Source organism: Mustela lutreola, chromosome 7 (assembly GCF_030435805.1).
Source record: "Mustela lutreola isolate mMusLut2 chromosome 7, mMusLut2.pri, whole genome shotgun sequence".
Lineage (NCBI taxonomy): Eukaryota > Metazoa > Chordata > Mammalia > Carnivora > Mustelidae > Mustela > Mustela lutreola.
In genome coordinates this window covers 36,031,196-36,048,335 of record NC_081296.1, presented here as the reverse complement: position 1 = coordinate 36,048,335, position 17,140 = coordinate 36,031,196, and the positions used below count along the sequence as shown (strand labels likewise).

General features: G+C 55.9%; 1 protein-coding gene across 6 annotated transcripts in view; it reads left to right on the top strand.

Moving 5' to 3' along the window:
- Positions 1–17,140, top strand: part of LINGO1 (leucine rich repeat and Ig domain containing 1) — a 190,382-nt gene that overhangs the window by 75,243 nt on the left and 97,999 nt on the right. The window contains exon 1 of one of the 6 annotated variants that reach the window (XM_059180318.1): positions 11,415–11,434. The exons of the other annotated variants lie outside the window; for them this stretch is intronic. The gene's annotated coding sequence lies outside the window, so the exon portion shown is untranslated. Of the gene's footprint in view, positions 1–11,414; positions 11,435–17,140 lie in introns of those variants that run through there. 6 annotated transcript variants of the gene reach the window in all.

The window sequence follows — 17,140 nt, the reverse complement described above, 5'->3', positions numbered from 1 at the left end:
CTTTCATCTCCCATCTTCTGGAGCTGCCTTTGGCCTCCTGCAACCACATTCCTGGGGCTTTTGAGTCACAGGGTGAAGATAGGGGTGAGGAGGTTTGGGGATGAGCTCTCAGGAGGAAGGAAGGAGGGTGGCTCCTCTGATGGGATTAGGGTTCCCAGTGCTGGGGAACCCCCTAGGGAGCAGCTGTTGGGATCCTGGGGGTGCTTGGGTCAGGCACCGGCAGGAATGAGGCTTGGGGAGCCTGGAGGCCCCTCAGGAAGCAGGGTGCAGAGTCGTGGGCCCCTCAGGTGAGGTGGGCCTGTCTGTTGGGGGTGGGTGGGCAGGCCAGGTTGAGGCTGTGGTTGCTCTGGGTGGCCGGCCACTGGCCTCAGAGGCTTGGTCGTGCTCTGTGGTGAGTCAGCCTTTTGGGGGCTATGCCTCCTGTGCCTAGAGAATGTGGTTGGATGAGGGGCAGGCTCCGGAAGTCTCAGGGGACAGACAGGTCATCCTCTGCCCAGCTTCTTCTCCCCATCAACTTCCACGTCTCCTCCGACTCCATTTCTGAGGGGGCTTCGCTGAGTGGATGATTTCTGGAAGGGCTTCTAGCTTCTAGCTTGGTGTCAGGGGGCCCGAGTGGGTTTGCTGAGCAGAGGGGTGAAAAGGGTGGGGCTGGCACTGCTCCCTCCCCCCCTCCAGAGCCCGCCATAGTGACAGCAGCTGGTGGGAAGCCACAGAGCCTTCCAGGTGGGGCTACCTGGCCTTCCACCCTCATCGGGCGGAGCCCTGCGGCACACTGAGCTGGGGCAGGGCTTCCCTGAGATAAGGGGCTGGAGTTCTGGCTTTGCCCCTGTCTGTGTGACCCATGCCCCTCCATTTCCTCATCTGTTACAAGGGGTACTAAACGGTGCATCCTTCTGGCGTGTGGGGTAAAGGCAAGGCCAAGGAGGGAGTCTGGCGCGGCTGGTGCTCAATAAATGTGAAAACACGTGTTTTCATATTACTCCACAGCATGGTCCAAGCTGTGCGTGCCCAGAGCCTCGTGTGGGGCACCGCACGGTAGGGGGGTACTGCAGGACTCTGGGGGACGGAGAGCTGCAGCCCTTGGCGGCTGAGAAGCCGCTACCATTCTGGTGAGGAGGAGCTGGCGTGGGGAGTGGGAGCTGGGGCTGCATCAGGTCAGTGGGCAAACCCGGCGGGGCTGTGGTGGGGGGGCCACGGGCTGGGCCTCTCTCAGGCTCCCTCTCGGGGGCATAGCCCATCCTTCCCAGGATGCACTTTCCTCTCCTCCATGCCTGCATGCGGATGGCCCCTCCGCTCAGTTTGTCCCCCTCTAGAGGCCACCCCAAAGTAGCTGCCCCCAGCCCTCCTGGGCTCTGGCTGTCCAGGGCAGCAGTCACACGCGGTCCTGGCTGCCTGTACATGTGGGACTGTTCCATGATGTGCTGCCCACCCCCTCAGCAGAAAGCCTTCTGGGAAATGAGGGCAGGGGGAGGCTCTGAACCGCTGCCTACAGTATTGGCACCTGAGGGCAGTTTTTGTCCTGGAGCCTGGTACCTAGGCCTGGCATGTTCTCCCTCACATGCCTCCTATGGTTCTGTCCAGCTCCCCAAACAGTCATCCTGTCAGGAAGGGGGTTGCTCAGGGATAATAAAGATAATTAGTAGCTACGACATTGTATGTCAGGTACGGGTAAGTGAAAATTGTTCTGTTATCCTCATTTTGCTGCTAAAGAAATGGAGGCCAGAGGGGTACAGTGACTCCCCCAAGGTCACACAGCTGAGCAGCCATGGGCACGATTTTGACCCATGTGGTGGGGATGGGACAGGATACATTTACTCCACAAGTAGCAATGGGGGGATGAACAGCCAGAGGGGATCGCCAGTTACTCTGGGGTAGCAAGACCAATGGACAAAGGCCCAACTTTGTTATCACAGTGGTGTGAGCCCATTCTGAGCCTCAGCTTCCAGCTTCAGCTTCGGGGCTGGTGGGGCCCATCTCTGGTTTTGCTCATAGGCTGTCCCTCAGGAGAGCCCCTCAATGCCCCAAGAAGCCAGGATGTGGGCCATATGACAGATGTGGAAGCTGAGGCTCAGAATGGGCTCACACCACTGTGATATCAAAGTTGGGTCTTTGTCCCTTGGTCCTGCTAACCCAGAGTATCTGGCGATCCCCTCTGGCTGTTCATGCCCCCATTGCTACTTGTGGAGTAAATGCATCCTGTCCCATCTGCTAAGCCTGATGCCTACTTATAAAGCTGGAGGGAGGGGAAGGCCTGGGCAGGTCTAGACAGAAGGACACAGACAGGTGGGTGTGGAGCAGGGACTGGACTCTGGGTTCAGGCTGGGATGTCATGTTGAGCCCTGTCTGCCCTCAGTCACAGGTCCTTTCAATGGCCTGGGGCAGTATGAGTCGCTGGTAAGGACCTGAGCCATGGCCTCAGAAAACCTGCTGTGGACTCCAGCTCCGGTACTTGCGGGCTGTGTGACCTGTGTCAACGTGATCCTTAAGCTTTGTATACCTCAGTGTTCTCATCTGGAAAAGTTAGCATGATGGTAGAACCGCCTCCCCCCCCCACCCCACCCCCCCGGGGTAGTTAGAAGATTAGCTGGAGCATTCACACCCTGCGTTAGCAGTGATGCCTTCTAGGTCATATGCTCTCAACAAATTCAAGTCATAGTTGTCAGTGATGTTATTAGCAAGGCTGTGGAATGTTCTAGAATGAGAGCGGGGCCTTCCCAGTTCCTTTGTGGCACTAGAGGCCAGAGCCAAGAGGGACAAGGCTGAAGTCTGCTTCTATCTCCTCTTGCTCCATTTCCCACTCTGGGCCTTCTGCACCAAGTTCCCTATTAGCCGAGGAGTAATAGGGGAGCAGCTCTGTGGGAGGTAGGGAGGGGGGCCATTTTACATATTAACCATGTACATATTTATACCCACCGTATTCCATGAAGTATTTGTGAGGGCTTTCAAACATACACAGGATACTAATAAGACAGACATAATCCAGGGCGGGGAACATAGATGAAAACATAGAACATAGAAGAAAAGGCTTGGGGCACATTAGGGCACGGATGCATATGGCTAGATGCTGGGTTGCATATTTAACACTGTGCTTCCTGGTGGTCAGAGCAAAAAGGGAAACATTAGCTGTAAGATTCCCTCCCTCCTGGGGAGTTAAGCTGCCTAGGTCCCCAGAGGCAGTGGGTTTCCAGGAGGGGTCTGGGAGAATGGGACCTGACAGGCTTTCCCACACTTGTCAGGTTGGATCAAAGCAGCCACAGCCCCCTCCTCAGCATAGGAGTCCTGAGATTAGAAGTTCACATGGAAGCCTGGGGGGCGGGGTGGGGAGGTTGAGGACAAAGTACCTGGGAGTGCTTGGTTGGGGTCTGGGGGGAGGCCTCCATTGTGTCATTTGCACTTGGTACCTGGGCTGAGGGAGACTGAATTCGGTGAACAGTGAAGCAGGCCTGATCCTGTTGGGATCCCCACCCCCAGCCCCCCTTTTCCAGGGCAGTGCTGGGCCCGACTCAGAGATCTCATCTGGTGCCAAAGGGCTCTCATAGGCCATCTCTTTTAACGTTCATTTTGCAGATGTGGAAACTGAGGTCCAGAGGGGACTTTTGAGTACTTCCTATGTGCCAACTGTTCCAAAGACACTACCCACTTCCTCCTTAACTGTGCCCTGTGGGTGGGCACGAGGAAGCTGGGGCTCAGGGAGATTGAACAACTTTCCCAGGGCTGCACAGCTGGAAGGAGCCAGCCTTGAACCCAGGCCTGTCTGGCCTTGAGAGACAGGAGGAGATGAAGGGTGCTCTTTCCCCTCTGAATCTTGGCTGGCCATGGTGGGGACAGCATTTGTGCCCCACAGAAGCTCTGGATTTAGGGAGTGGGGTCAGATGCTTGATCTGGGTCAGGGGGCTGGCCAGCTCCAGGCAGGAAGACCCCCCTCTCTGCACAAAAGTGATGCTGGGGCACAGGGCAAGGACAATGTGGGGTTGGCACTGGGCCACAGCTCCTGCTGCTGGTGCCCCTCAGTTCCCCCGACCCCGGAGGTCTGCTGTTCAGCTGTGGCTGTACATGTGTAGGGCAGGTCCTGAAGCCTGCTCTGCTGTTCCACTTTTCACCTCGAGAACTATCAGCGTCTCCCCATTGCCTGGGCTGCAGCTCCCTGTGCCTGGCCTCCCCGACTCTCAGCCCTGAGCCTAGCTCAGCCCTTGGGGCTTTTCTGCACACTCTCCTGTGGTCCAGATCTGCAGGTGCTCATGGGTTTGGATGGTTGCTGGAGGTGCCAACCTCCTCTCTCCTCCCCACTGCCCCTCCAACACCCCAAAGATGGGGGGAGTCTTTCCTGCTCCCTCCCAATGCTGCCTGGATTCCCAGAGGAGCGGGGGCTCCATAAAGCCTTGCAGGGAAGGAGGGTTAGGAAGATGGTACTTTTAGGAACGGCACCGGATGGGTTCTTCAGTGCTCAGAGTCTGGGCATATATTCAGCCAAGTCCAGACCTCAGAAGGGCCCATGAAATAGGACACCAACAGCATACCAGCAGCAAACCCAGCTGATGCTTCCAGAGTGCCTCCCGGATGCCAGAAACTGTTCCAGGCATTTTACAAATCTTTATTTATTTAATCCTGACCACAACCCCTCAGGCTATTTCTACTGAAGAAACTGAAACAGAGTGGCTAAGTGACTTGCTCAGAGCAACACAGCCCTCGAGTGGCCAAGTGGAGATTTGAACCCAGAGAGCCGGATTCCACAGAAAGGGAAGGGGCCCACCTTTTATTATGCGTCCATGATATTCCAAGCATTTGGTGCACACTAACTCCTTGGCTCCTCCTGAGGACTGGGGAGGGAATAACAGGACCCCCCCCCCCCCCCACCTTACAGACGGAGGAGGCGGGGCTCAGAGAGGGTGAGACCTGCCTGAGTATGCATGGCTGGGAGGGAGAAGAGGAAGTGGGAGGCATTCCATCTGACCTCGAAGCTGGAGCTTGAGCAGCCCCTTGAGTTCTCTCCCGGGAGGCTGAAGGAGTGGACAGGAGTGAGGCAAGAAGTCTTCTTCCACGTGGGGCCATCACTTGGGCCCCAGTTCTCAGCGACGCTTTGGTCTGCAGTCTGGCTGGGAATTGGGCAGGCTCTGGGGGCTGAAACTCAGAGACGGGCCCTGGCACCCCCCCCCCACCCCCCCGCCCTGGGCGAGTGGGCACATGGTGTGGCCATGATGAATGGGCTCCTGGCAGGCTGAGTGTTCATTTCATTGCTGGACCGCTGGAGAGGAACTATCCCAAGTGTCTGCCCTGGGCAGAATCCCCCGGCAGAATCCACCACCAGCAGGCTTGGCTGGGTGGGTAGGGAGAGAGGCAGCCAGAGGCTCTCTGCTGGCAGCTAGTCAGGGACGGGGCCCAGTCTGGGGGAGGAGACACAGCCCTGACCTGGGAGTCCCTCTCTGAAGAGGCTCAGTTTGAGGGCACTCGTTCCCCTCCACCTCATTTGTATGTCTTTTTTGGAGAAACATGTATTCAAGGCCTTCGCCCATTTTTGATCAGGTTCCTTGATTTTTGGTGTTGAGTTGTGGGAATTCTTTGTATATTCTGGATATCAGCCCTTTTTCAATAGGTGGTTGGCAGACATTCTCTCCCCTTCCACAGGTTGTCTTTTCACTCTGTTGATGATTTACTTTGATGTGCAGAAACGTTTAAGTGTGATATAGTTCCATTTGTCTAATTTCAATTTTGTTGCATGTGTTTTTGGTATTATATCCAAGAAATCATTGCCAAATCCCACATCATGGAGATTTCCCCCTGTGTTTCTTCTAGGAGTTTTATAGTTTCAGATTTTTACGTTTAGGTCTTTAATCCATTTTGAGTTAATGTTTGTATATGGTGTGAGATCAGGGTCCAATTTCATTCTTTAGCACTGGGGATCCAGAAACTGAATGTAGGTCACAGCAACTTCAAGTTCACTTCCTTTGTGCAGTGCTGGTGTATGAGTCCACTGAGAACAGGGCTCACATACTTTCCTCCTGGGGGCTGGCTGTTGCCCTGGACCTGAGTTCCTCATCCTGCCTTCTTTGGGCACTGCTGCACTCAGACCAATTAGGACAAGCCTGGTTGCCTCAGGGCGGGGGCAGGCAGCCCCATGGGAGTGGTGTGAACCACCCCAGAGATGCCGGCCTTGGCCCCATCCATCCATCTTCAGGGCTGCTGGGGCCTTTGCCTGGGCTCAGGAGTCCTGCAGTAGGGCGGCTGTGGATACCCTGCGGCGGTCCACTCTGGAGGACTTAAGCAGGACCAGGGGCCCAAGGAGTCAACACCAGACGCCTGTCTGTGGGAGGAAGGTCACCCGCAGGGCACCTCAGGGCTTTGGCCCATCACGTCCTTGGCTTCTCCTGGCTTAGATGAAGGCACAGAGGCCTATATGTGCCAGCAAGAGGTAGTTCTCACCTTGGGTGCTCAGCGGATGGAAGTTCTGGGCTAAAACCCAGTGGCCAAGTGGAGATTTGAACCTAGAGAGCCAAATGGGACTCTAGAGCCAGAGAAAGGAAGTTGAGCACTTGGGCACAGATACTCAGTGGCTGGGGAATGGGCACAGGAGTGGCGACGGGGTGGCTGCTCCCACGCACCCCCACCAACACAGCTGTGTACAGCTGGCTTGCACACCTCCCTCATGAGCCCTCAGGACTCTTTAGGAAGGTTAGGAGCCACTTGTTTGACCCCGGTGTCCCAGATGTTCTGGCTTTCCCAGGCCTGGCAGGGGCAGGCCCCGCCTCTGATGGGGGCTGGCTGGGGAGCCAGTGGGCTAACAGGCTCTGCCACTTGCTCTCTGTGCAACCCAGACAGGTCTTTTCCTCTCCCTGGGCCTCAGTTTCTCCATCTGTAACACAACCCTGGTTTCCTTCTCGTAGGGGAATTTTGAGAGTTAAACAAGATGATGGATGGATGTTCTTTCTTCTGTGGGGAGTCAGCCGCACTCAGAGTCCTGGATTGGGCACCTGAGAGGCCCCCTGAGAACACTGCTCTGTGTAGATGGTGAAAGCCATAGCTCGAGGCTCACAGGGCAGAGCTGGAACTTGGACTCCAGTCCCTGAGATTTCCCAGCCAGTGCTCTTTGTCCCCCTCAGGTCCTGGGGTAGAAAGGCAGCAAAGCTCGTTTACACCTGCTTCCAGACTGGGCATATCCAGACCAGCTTCAGCACCCAGGAGGAAGCCCCGCCATGAGTGGAGAGGATGGAGTGTGGGGTCGAATGCTCCTGCCATGGCTTGTACAACCAGTGGAGGGTGGCAGGAGCCAGGCCTTAGTGTCAGTCACCATCCCCCCCCCCCCTCCCGCCGCCACCCCAGGTGGCTGGCTACAGGGTCCACCTGCTGCCTGGGAAGCAGCTGGTTCCACTTGCTGTGGACCAGGCATGGGCTTTGTGGAGACGTGCCAGGGTAGAGTGTTGGGCAGGGGGGATGGACAAGCCCCTGACCTTGAGGCTGGAGCTGGGTCCTGTCAAGGCTCTGGCCAAGAGAGGTGGTAGGAGACTCTGGGGAACCTCCAGTGGATCTCTTCCTCCTTACAGAATGGGGGGCTTCACACATGCCTCATCTTCTCTCGTTTTCACACTTGCCCATGAAGCGGGTGCAGACCTTCTCCCCCTCGTGCTGATGCGGAAACTGAGCTCAGAGAGGTAGGAATTTGTCTGGGTTGGACTTGCTGGTGGCTCTGGTCCCTCTCCAGCACGCCGTGGGACTTGGGTCAGTGGGATGTGTGTGTGGCCATCCATGTGTGCACACAGGTGGGTGCAGGGAGAGGGGGTGTTTGGAAGAAGCTGGTGCTGCTGAGCAGACCCTGTGGCCGTGGGACAAGAGGATGGTCCCTGTCCCACCGCCGCCCTCCCCTCCTGCCGCCCTCCCCTCCTGCTGTGGCCCTTCCCTCCTGGCTCCAGCTCCAGGGGGCAGGGGGTGGGAGAAGCCCTGGGTAGCAGGGTTTGTGCCCCTATATATAGCTGCTCAGACACGCACACCCAGCTATTTCTGTGTTCTTCCTCCTACTGAGGCAGGGGGAGGGGAGAGAAAGTAGTCCATCTAAAAATACAACCCGGGGAAAATATCACAGCGCCGGAGCCCCAGCCTGAGAGATCTGTCTCGTTCTCTCGCCTTACACCCCCGCGCCCCAACTTTACCTCGCAGCCGCCTCGGCTCCGTGTGGAACCTTCGGGATGTTTCCTCCTCCACTGCCCGTGCCACCTTCCTCTGGTGCTCACCGGCTAGTGTGGGGGTCTTGCTGCCCCCATTTCACAGGGGAAGGAACTGAGGTCTAAAGGGGCCTTGCTTCAGGGGGCCCTGGCCAGCATCCTCGTGCCCTGCTGGGCCTGGGGGTGGGGGCAGGGGCTGAGGACAGGACTTGGCTCTGCACTCACCAGTTCCATCCTTGGCCCTGTGAGCCTCAGTTTCCCCCAGCCACGCGGGGGATAGCTGTGCTGCTCACCTGGCAGCAGTGTTGAAGGAGAGGGACAGGGAAGGGCTGGGACACGGTTCTAGGGGTGGCAGAAGCACTCCATCGGCCTGCCGTGGTCGCCTGGTCATTGTCATTATTACCAGACTCCCCTTCATCCAGGCCAGGAATCCCTCTTTTCCCAAGGCCCCAAGTCTTCTCAGCCCCGTTTCCTGTGGTATTGCTGGGTGCAGTGGAGCTTGAAGTAGGACTTCTCCCTGGCACTTCTGCCCTCCGGAGGACAGGGCTGGGTATTAGTGGGTCTGCAGCCCTGGGCCCAGCACGGAGGTCTGCCTGCCCATCACAGCGGTGGTGGATGACGGAGGTTGTCATTTAAAGTGGCCGAAGGTGAGGCAACTCTGAGGCAATGAAGCCTCCGCCTCAGGCCAGACCTATTCTGTGGGCCAAGCAGGGTGGAATGGGGTAGGGCATTACCATTTCCATTTTGACAAGAACCTGCAGCTCAGAGAGGGAAAGCATTAGTCCAGGGGTCACACAGCTGGGATCATGGCTCTGAAACAGAGGCTGCCTGACTCCTCTGGGCTCCCACGTGTCCAGGTTATTGGAGGCTCCCACTTGCCTGGCCCCCCTTCTGGGGTCTGTTGGAGCCTCCAGCCCGAGTGAGGGCTCAGACCCTCTAATGTTCCTTATTGATGCCTTTCATTGTCTTACGAAGGCCTGTCTCTGATTCTTGCCATCAGAGTCTTCTGTGGCTAGGAGAGAGTGCACCCTGGGTTTAATGAATACCACTAGGTCTGTGTTGGGGTTCAGTATAAAGACGTCAACACTTACCAAAGTGGAATCTATTGAGCCCCATGTTCCTGTCACTAAGCATTAACTCATGACCAGACTTGTTTCCTGTATGCTCACCCACTCTCTACCACCACTGGGTTATTTTGATATCGTAAAATTTTATCCATTAATGTTTCAGTGTCGTGTATCTCTAAAAGAAAAGAATCCTTTCAAACACATAACCATCATGCCATTACCAGACCTTAAGAATCAAATCTTACCTGGTACTTGGTATTTGTTACCTGATTCACTCTTCAGAATCGCCCTGAGGTAGGCAGCATTGCTATTTTATGGATGAGGAAAGATCAGGCACAGAGAGGTTTGGTCACTGGCCTGGGGTCACACAGCTGATAAATGGCTAAGAAGGGATTTGAACTCAGAACACTTGACTACAAAACCAGTGCTCATGCCTCTTTCCCTTGCCATTCCAAGTGTTGCTGAGGCTTGTGACCCCATAGGGGCTCTTGGCATATATTATTGGGGAATGTCTAGTTCCTGGACCTCCTGGCAAGAGAGTCTGAAGCTCAGGCCGAGTCTGTGCTCAGAGTGCAGGCTGCGAGGGTGTCCAGGCTGCACAGGGGCCAGGAGTGAGCTGTCTTCTCCGGCCAGCACGGAGCTTTACGGGGACATTAACAAGGCATTTAAAAAGTGCTGACAACCCACTTTGTGGCTCCTATTTAAGATGTACTAAAAAATAAGCACCTTTTCAGGGAGGAAACTGCAGGATGTCAGGTTAAAATATGTCCATGGTGTCACCTACGCACATGTCACCCTGCAGGTGCTGGTTGAGGGGAGCAGCCGGCACCCAGCCTCACCTCCCTGGGTGGGCTGGGACGGTGGCAGTGCCTTGAGGAAAGGGTTCATATGTCAGCAGTTCCAGCTCTGCAGGGGGAGGGGGAGGGAGGTCTGAAGCTTAGGGGGTGTTGGAGGGGGGTCTGGGGGGGAGGGCAGAGGAAATTACCTGCTCCAGGCAGCCCACTTTGCAGATGGAAAAGCTGGGGCCCAGAGCAGGGGATGAAAAGGTCCAAGGTCACATATATTGAGAGCTGCCCCCAGCGGCTCTTGGTGTCCCCCACCAAGCCCGAGGGGGCACTGTACCCACAAAGGATCCTCCTGTATTTCTCTCCTCCCTCCTCATCCTACCTCAATCAGACAGTCTCAGGACCTGGGGGCAGCCCTAGACTCCGCGTAGGTGCCCTGTAACCTTAGGTACATCTTGCCTGTCTCAGGGGCCGTATCTACAAAATGGATAGTATAATGATGCCCAGATGGGGTGAGGGGAGTGGACGGTTTCCAGCTTGGTGGGGCATCCTCACTTCCTCCAGCCCTTAGCGGACACAGGGCAAGGGCCATCTCCTGGAGAATGCCCTGGGAGGGGGCCCCCTCCTCCTCCCTCCTTTCTCCCTCTTCCTTCTTTCCTTCCATGAATATTTCTTAAGTGCTTACCATGAGCCAGGCACTGTGATGGGCACTGTGGATACAGCAGTGAACAAACAAAAAGTGTAATCAAACATCAAATACACAAACAGACATAAGATCTCTGGCTGCCTCACGGAACTAATAGTTGAGCGGAGGAGTAAGGCTGAAGATAGAACCAATAGCAAGGTTACAAGGCTACTGTGTATCTACCACCTCTGTTAGGGTATGTGGTGCCACCAGGGAATTTAAGAGGCGGCGGTTGAGGAGGACTGCCCTGAGGAGGTAACACCTGAGCTGAGTGCTGCGGAATGAACAGATGAGCCAGGAGGGTGGAAGCAATATGCAGAGGGACTAGCATGTACAAAGGCCCTGTGGTGGAAGCTCAAGGGGATGAGGAAAGGCCATTGTGGCTGGTGTGGCGCAAGCTCTGGGTGGTGTTACTGGAGGGGGCTGGGCCAGGCCTCCTTGTGGACTGGAATGGGGATGGGGATACACTGAGATTTGTGGTGTAGACAGATTTCTGGCTATTATGTGGGGAAATGGCTTGATGGTGAGTCCAGAGTGGACTGGGGAGGTAGATGGGGGTGAATGTATGCATCCAGGCAGGAGGGATTGGTGGCTTGGACCAGGGTGGTGATCCAAGGTTCCTTCTGGCTGTCTGTTCTTGCCCTTCATTCCCCCTAGGTGTGCGGACCCAGGAAGGTCCCTGCAGGTGTTCCCCAGGGAGGGCTGGTGCTCTGGGACTGATCCCTCAGCAGTGGAGTAGACGGTGAGGTGGGTGCTGGTCTGAGATGGGGTCCCTTCCTAGGAGGCGGGGAGGCCATGCTGAGGCCAGGCATGGGAAGGGGTCGTGGCGGGGGACCCTCTGGCCTGGGCGGATCTCCCTCTCAGAAATACAGCTCCAGAGACAGCTGCGGGGGCGAGAGTCTGAGCTGGTTGAGGTCTGACATCTGCCTTGCTTCCGTTCTGAGATCTAACCCGGGGAGGAGCCGGTGCCCGAGAGGGGAAGGGAGCAAGAGAAAAAAAAAAATGTCTTGCTTTACTTAATTATGACTGATTGTGACAGCTTGCATCTTTAGTCTGAAAAGTATCTATGGGGTAAGGACTGGTTTTCTCAATCGGGATAATTATGTTAATTAAAATGCTTTCTTTATAGCAGTTCTGATTAATAAAAACAGTTCCACTGCTCTCTTTAAACACTCTAACCTTCTGTGCACGGGGAAGGAGGTCCTTTCTCAGCAATTTATGGCTCTTCACACAGATTCCAAGAGGCGACCTGCTGCCGGGGGTGGCCCGGTGGCGGGCCCTGCGCTCACACACATGTGGGGACGGACTCAGGGAGAGAGGGCAGGTGGCCGGACGGGTCGTTACGGGTGGGGATGGGATGGGGCACCACGCTGCTGAGTCTGCTGGAGAATAGAAATACCACTTATTTCTCTAATTGCTGTTTATTTGCTTTGGAAAGCATGGGGATAATTAACGAGCTCCCAATTAAGAAAACTTACATGTGGGGTAAAGGGGGTGCCCGGGCCGGAAGTGGTTCTGGGGTTGAAGGATGAGCTGGGGGTCGCCCCCACCCTGCGTCTGATGGGTGGAGGATCGGGACAGGCAGGGCCGGGGTGGGGTGAGGAGGAAGGGCCCCTGGGGAGGAAAAAAAAAGGGGGGAGTCCCTGGTAAAGTCGAGATGGTTGTTATTGTGTAGGGCTGGGAGGTACAGCGGCAGGGGGACCGAGGGAGGGAAGGCAGGTAGGAAGGGGGGAGGATGTGGTGACACCGGTCTCCTACTCCCAGGCAAGTGGAACTAGGGGATGTGAGCTGGGGCCGTGATGCCAGAAACTGGGAGTTCTGGGACAGGCTCCTCTGCTGAATCTGAGTCTCCCTGTCGCTCAGCCTTGACTCCTCATCCCTGGCTAGGCCCAAGGTTCTGAATGGGGGCTAGAGGCAGAATCCACCCCATAGATGTGGGCACGCGGGAGTGTTTGTGAGAGTGTGAGTGTGTGACTGTGTGCAAGTACGTGTGCGTGAGTATGTTCTTATGTGCGTGTGTTTCCATGTGTATGTGTGTGTGAGAATATGAGAGCTATTTGTGTGTTTATGTGTCTAAGTGTGTATGTATTGGTGAGACTTTGGGTGTGGATCTGGATACACGTCTGTGTATGAGAGAGTGTGTTTCCCAGCTCTAGGGTGCGGTAGAATTTACAGTCCATAGATTTTGGAGAGATTGGGAAGTTTGCCATGAAAACCAGGCTTTGGGTGTCTCTGGAAAAGTCAGAAGCCAGACTCTGCGCCCCACCAGCAGCACCAGGTGGAGAGGAGCAGTGGCTGACCCTGCTGACCCGCTGACCCGCTGATCTTGCCTTCCCGCCCTCTCCCCTTTTATATTCCAGCCTGACTTAGGGGTGTCTGAGTTTTCAACCCTGGTCTCAGAGAGGCGCGCCATGACTCTGTGGTCTGCCAGGGCCCGTGAGGGTTGGCAGGATGGTCTTGTATGGAGAAGGGCGTTTAGGCCCCACAGAAGGTGGGGGACATCTCAGCTTCCCTCCTCCACCCCCAGCTCAGTCCTGGCCTCTCTTGCTGCCAAAAATAAGGAAATAAGCTGCGGGGCTTTCTCTCGATTGTGTGGCCTAGTTGAGGAAGATGTGTTTGCAGTTGGGGGGGCCTGTGTAGCCCGCAGAGTATGTGGGGCCAGGGGTGGGGGCTATAGTCACACAGCCTGGGGCCAGGGTCGGGGAAGGCACAGAACCCAGGCCCCCTCCCTGCTGAGGGTTATGAGGGCGGCCAAGGCAGAGGGGCTGAGGCAGAGGGGCCCCTGCTTGCAGAGGAAGTGCCGCTAGTGACCCCTTAGGCTCCTGGCCCTTTCTCATGAGAACCGTGTAGACCAGCTCCTGGCTCTCACCTTTGAGGCCTGCTCTCAGGGCCCAGAGGCTTACTGTGTACATGGGTGTGGGTGCTCACACATGTACGTTTACACACGTATACATCCGTGCAAGTGTTGACAGCCGCTGTGCATACCCATGGACACATGTGGGCATGTGTTCACACATACACACGTGTGTATGAGGGGCACCTGGGTACATGCGTCCATGCCTATGAGTATGTGTACATGTGTGTGCCTGGGGCGCAGCCCCACCCCTCTGTCTTCACACGTGTGTGTCTTCCCATGTAGGTCTGTGCATGCGGCTGACGGATGTGGTGAGGCCCTTGCCTAGGCCCTGGAAGACAGTGGCTTTCTGGTCAGGTGGTGACAAGTTGGAGGCATGAGCCACAGTCCCCACTAGGAGCTGGCATCGGGGGAGATGGTACCCTGTCTCCAGGGGCTGGGGAGAGGCCCTGGATCCCACTGGTTCACCAGGCCCTGAGCCCTTGTAGGGTGAGAGCGTGGGCTATCCATCGTGTTCTATGACTCTGTTGCCCAGATGTGCTGAGGACTGGAGCAGACATGGTGCCCTCCCCTCTGGGCTGGGGGTGGGCCCTTCCCCATGCTGCAGAAGCAAGCCTAGGGGTGCAGTGGGGACTGGGCGGGGTTGAGGAGGACCTGGGTCCCCCTCCCATGTAGAGCAACCTGGGCCTGGGCACCGAAGGAGCTGCCCCCACCCCAGGCACCCAGGGCTGCCTCTTCCTCTTGCCACCAACATGATGGCTAAGGAAGAAGCCCCCAAGCTCTCTGGCCCGTCTGCCTCCCTTCCCCACCCCTCTACCCCCCTTTATCCTACAGACCCAGGGGCTGTGCTTATGGCCCTCTATCAGGAGGGAAGGGTTTGCAAAGCCAGAGCAGTTGGGAGCCCTAAGGCGCGTTGTGCTAATGGTGAGGTTTCAGGCACCTGTGTGACGCTGGGGGGCACTTCTGGGCAGGAACACCTCCTGGCCTCACGAGACCCAGCTGACTCTCGAGTATCAGCGAGGCCCCATGGGCTGCCCGGGACCTGGGCCTGCCACTCCCACCTCAGCCTGCCTAGGGGGCTGCCCCCCCACCTCACCTCCACTGTATTTACGTGTCTGTTTTATGATTTCAATTTTTAATGCCTCTGCTCTTTGAAGACGCTTAATGCTTTCGAGTGGAACATTTCCTTCCAGGACCTGAGCGCAGATTGAGGACAGAGCAATAAATCAACTAATAACTGGAACCTCATTTTCTGCTCCACGGCAGAGTTAACCCCTGCCTCACTGCGCTCCTCTCCAGGCGGCTTTGGTGGCCGCACAGGGGGGCTGGCATGTGGGAAGTCAGGGTGCTGAGGGGGGCTGTCACCCCTCTTCCCCCGCTGCTGCCCTCTCTGTCACTTCTCCTGGCTCTCTTTTCTCCTTGCCTTTCTTTCCCATCTTTCTCTTCCTCTTTGCTTATTTCCATCCTGCTCAAAGCAAGTTGAAATAGAGGAAATGACTGGAATTGGGGATTATGGGGTGGGGGGGCCTGAGGATGGTGTGAGAAGGCATTTGTCAGGCATGGCCTGGGCCTGGATGTGGGCCTGGTTTTGGCCATACCAGCTATGTGATCTAGGGGGTGTCCAGTACCCCCCGAGTCACCAGGTTATCCCCTATGCAAAGGGAGCTACCACAGGGACGGACCAGCTGTGGTGGGCAGCACTTCACATGCCTTCTACTCCCCTGCCCATGGTGACTTGGGGAGAGGAGACTGGATAGACCCTCGGGCAGTGGGACCGGGAGAAGGGCCTCTTAGCTTCTTTTGTGTGCATGAATCCTTGTGTGTCCGCTAATGCCTGCCTGGGCCTGTGTGTGTGTGTGCGTGCGCGTGTGTGTGTGTGTGTGTGTGTGTGAGCATCTCTTCTTGCATTTTGGCCTCCGGGATCATGAAGCACCATGACCATACCTCTGGGGTGACTCCTGACCATCTGTAGGACTTGTGAAAGGGCCCACTTGTGGAAAACTGTGTCTGAATTGACAAGCTGAGGGATACAGGTCCAGATTAGGAGCACTGACTCTGGGACCACACTGCCTGGGTGCCAATCTGGCTTTGCCATTTATTATTGCCATGTGTCCTTGGATAAGTCACTTAACCCTATCTGAGCCTCAGTTTCCCCATCTGTAAAACAGAGATAAGAAGAGAGCCTCCCTGGGGCCCCTGGATGGTGCAGTTGGTTAAGCTTCCAACTCTTGGTTTTGACTCAGGTTGTGATCTCATGGTTGTGAGATCGAGCCCCGTGTCCAGCTCTGTGCTCACCGTGGCGTCTGCTTTAGACTCTCTCTTCCTCTCCCTCTGCCCTCACCTGAAATAAATAAATAAAGCTTAAAAAAAAAAAACCCAAACCAGAATAGTGCCTCTCTCATTACTTTTTTGTACAGATTAAATGAGTTGCCTATAAGGTGCTTGGTACATAGTAAGTGCAATGTAAGAGTTTGTTGTCATGATTGTAAGACACCCACACTCCCACACAGCACGCTCCCCTCCCCAAACCTACTGATCATGAGAAACCAGAGGGGCAGCAGTCATGTGTGCCCAAACCCATCAGCCTCCAGCCCCAGGTGTGCACCACAGCCTGAAAGTGAGAAGGAGGCCAGTGTTTATCAGAGCAGCCAGGGGTGGCTTCCTGGAGGAGATGGCACCAGCACTAGGCCTCAGATGATGAGGAGGGTAGACCTGGGCACCTGTTGGGTAAGGGCAGGAAGGATGTTTGGAGAGCACCAAGGTCCAGATGGAGGTGTTTACATTGATTTAGAGGGAAGTAGGGAGGGGACAGACTAATGTTCAGTAGGCACCTACTATATGCATTTTGTATGTGTTAACTCTCTGTGGAGGTGAAGACACTGTATCTGAGCACTAACGTGTGACTTGGCCAGGGTCACCCAAGCTGCCAGCGGCAGAGATGAGATTGGAACATGTGTCCGTTTGACCCTGAAGCTGTATTCTGCCCATGGCCCGAGTCCCAGCCCTGTAAGCCTGGAGAAGGGCAGCCATTCCAAAACCCCCTACAATGTCCCTTTCTCCTGGGCTCCTGGTGATGGGCGCTTACTACCTTTTGGGGTGGTTCAGGCCATTTTCATATGATTCTACTCCTTCCGACAATGATACACAGGTTCAGCCAAAATCTCGTTGCCAAAACACAGCCCTGTGACGCCCCTACCCCCTTAGCCGTGCCCTGCCTGGTCCTGATGCTACCTGGTGGGCTAACGCTGAGTAGGCCACACCGTTTCCTCCCAGCATCCCCCAGATGTGTGGCGGGAATGGAAGGTGCTCCCGGGTGTGAGCCGCAGCTGCGTGCCGGCCTCGATGCGGGACCCCGCCTCATCCCACAGGTGATGTGACCACCCTATAGAGTAGGCTGGGTCAAGCTCCGGTGCTCAGCCCCGGGAGTTCTGCGTCCCAGAGAGCCAGGCCCTTGCGTGGCATCCAGGATGATCCAGAAAAGCGCTTAGCCCTGAGTCTTCGGTTTCCAGAGTATTTAAGCAAATGACTCTGCTAGGTTATAATTTTAGCACATTACGGCTGATGTCTTCTCGGGTCCATAAAACAGCAAACTTTTATCA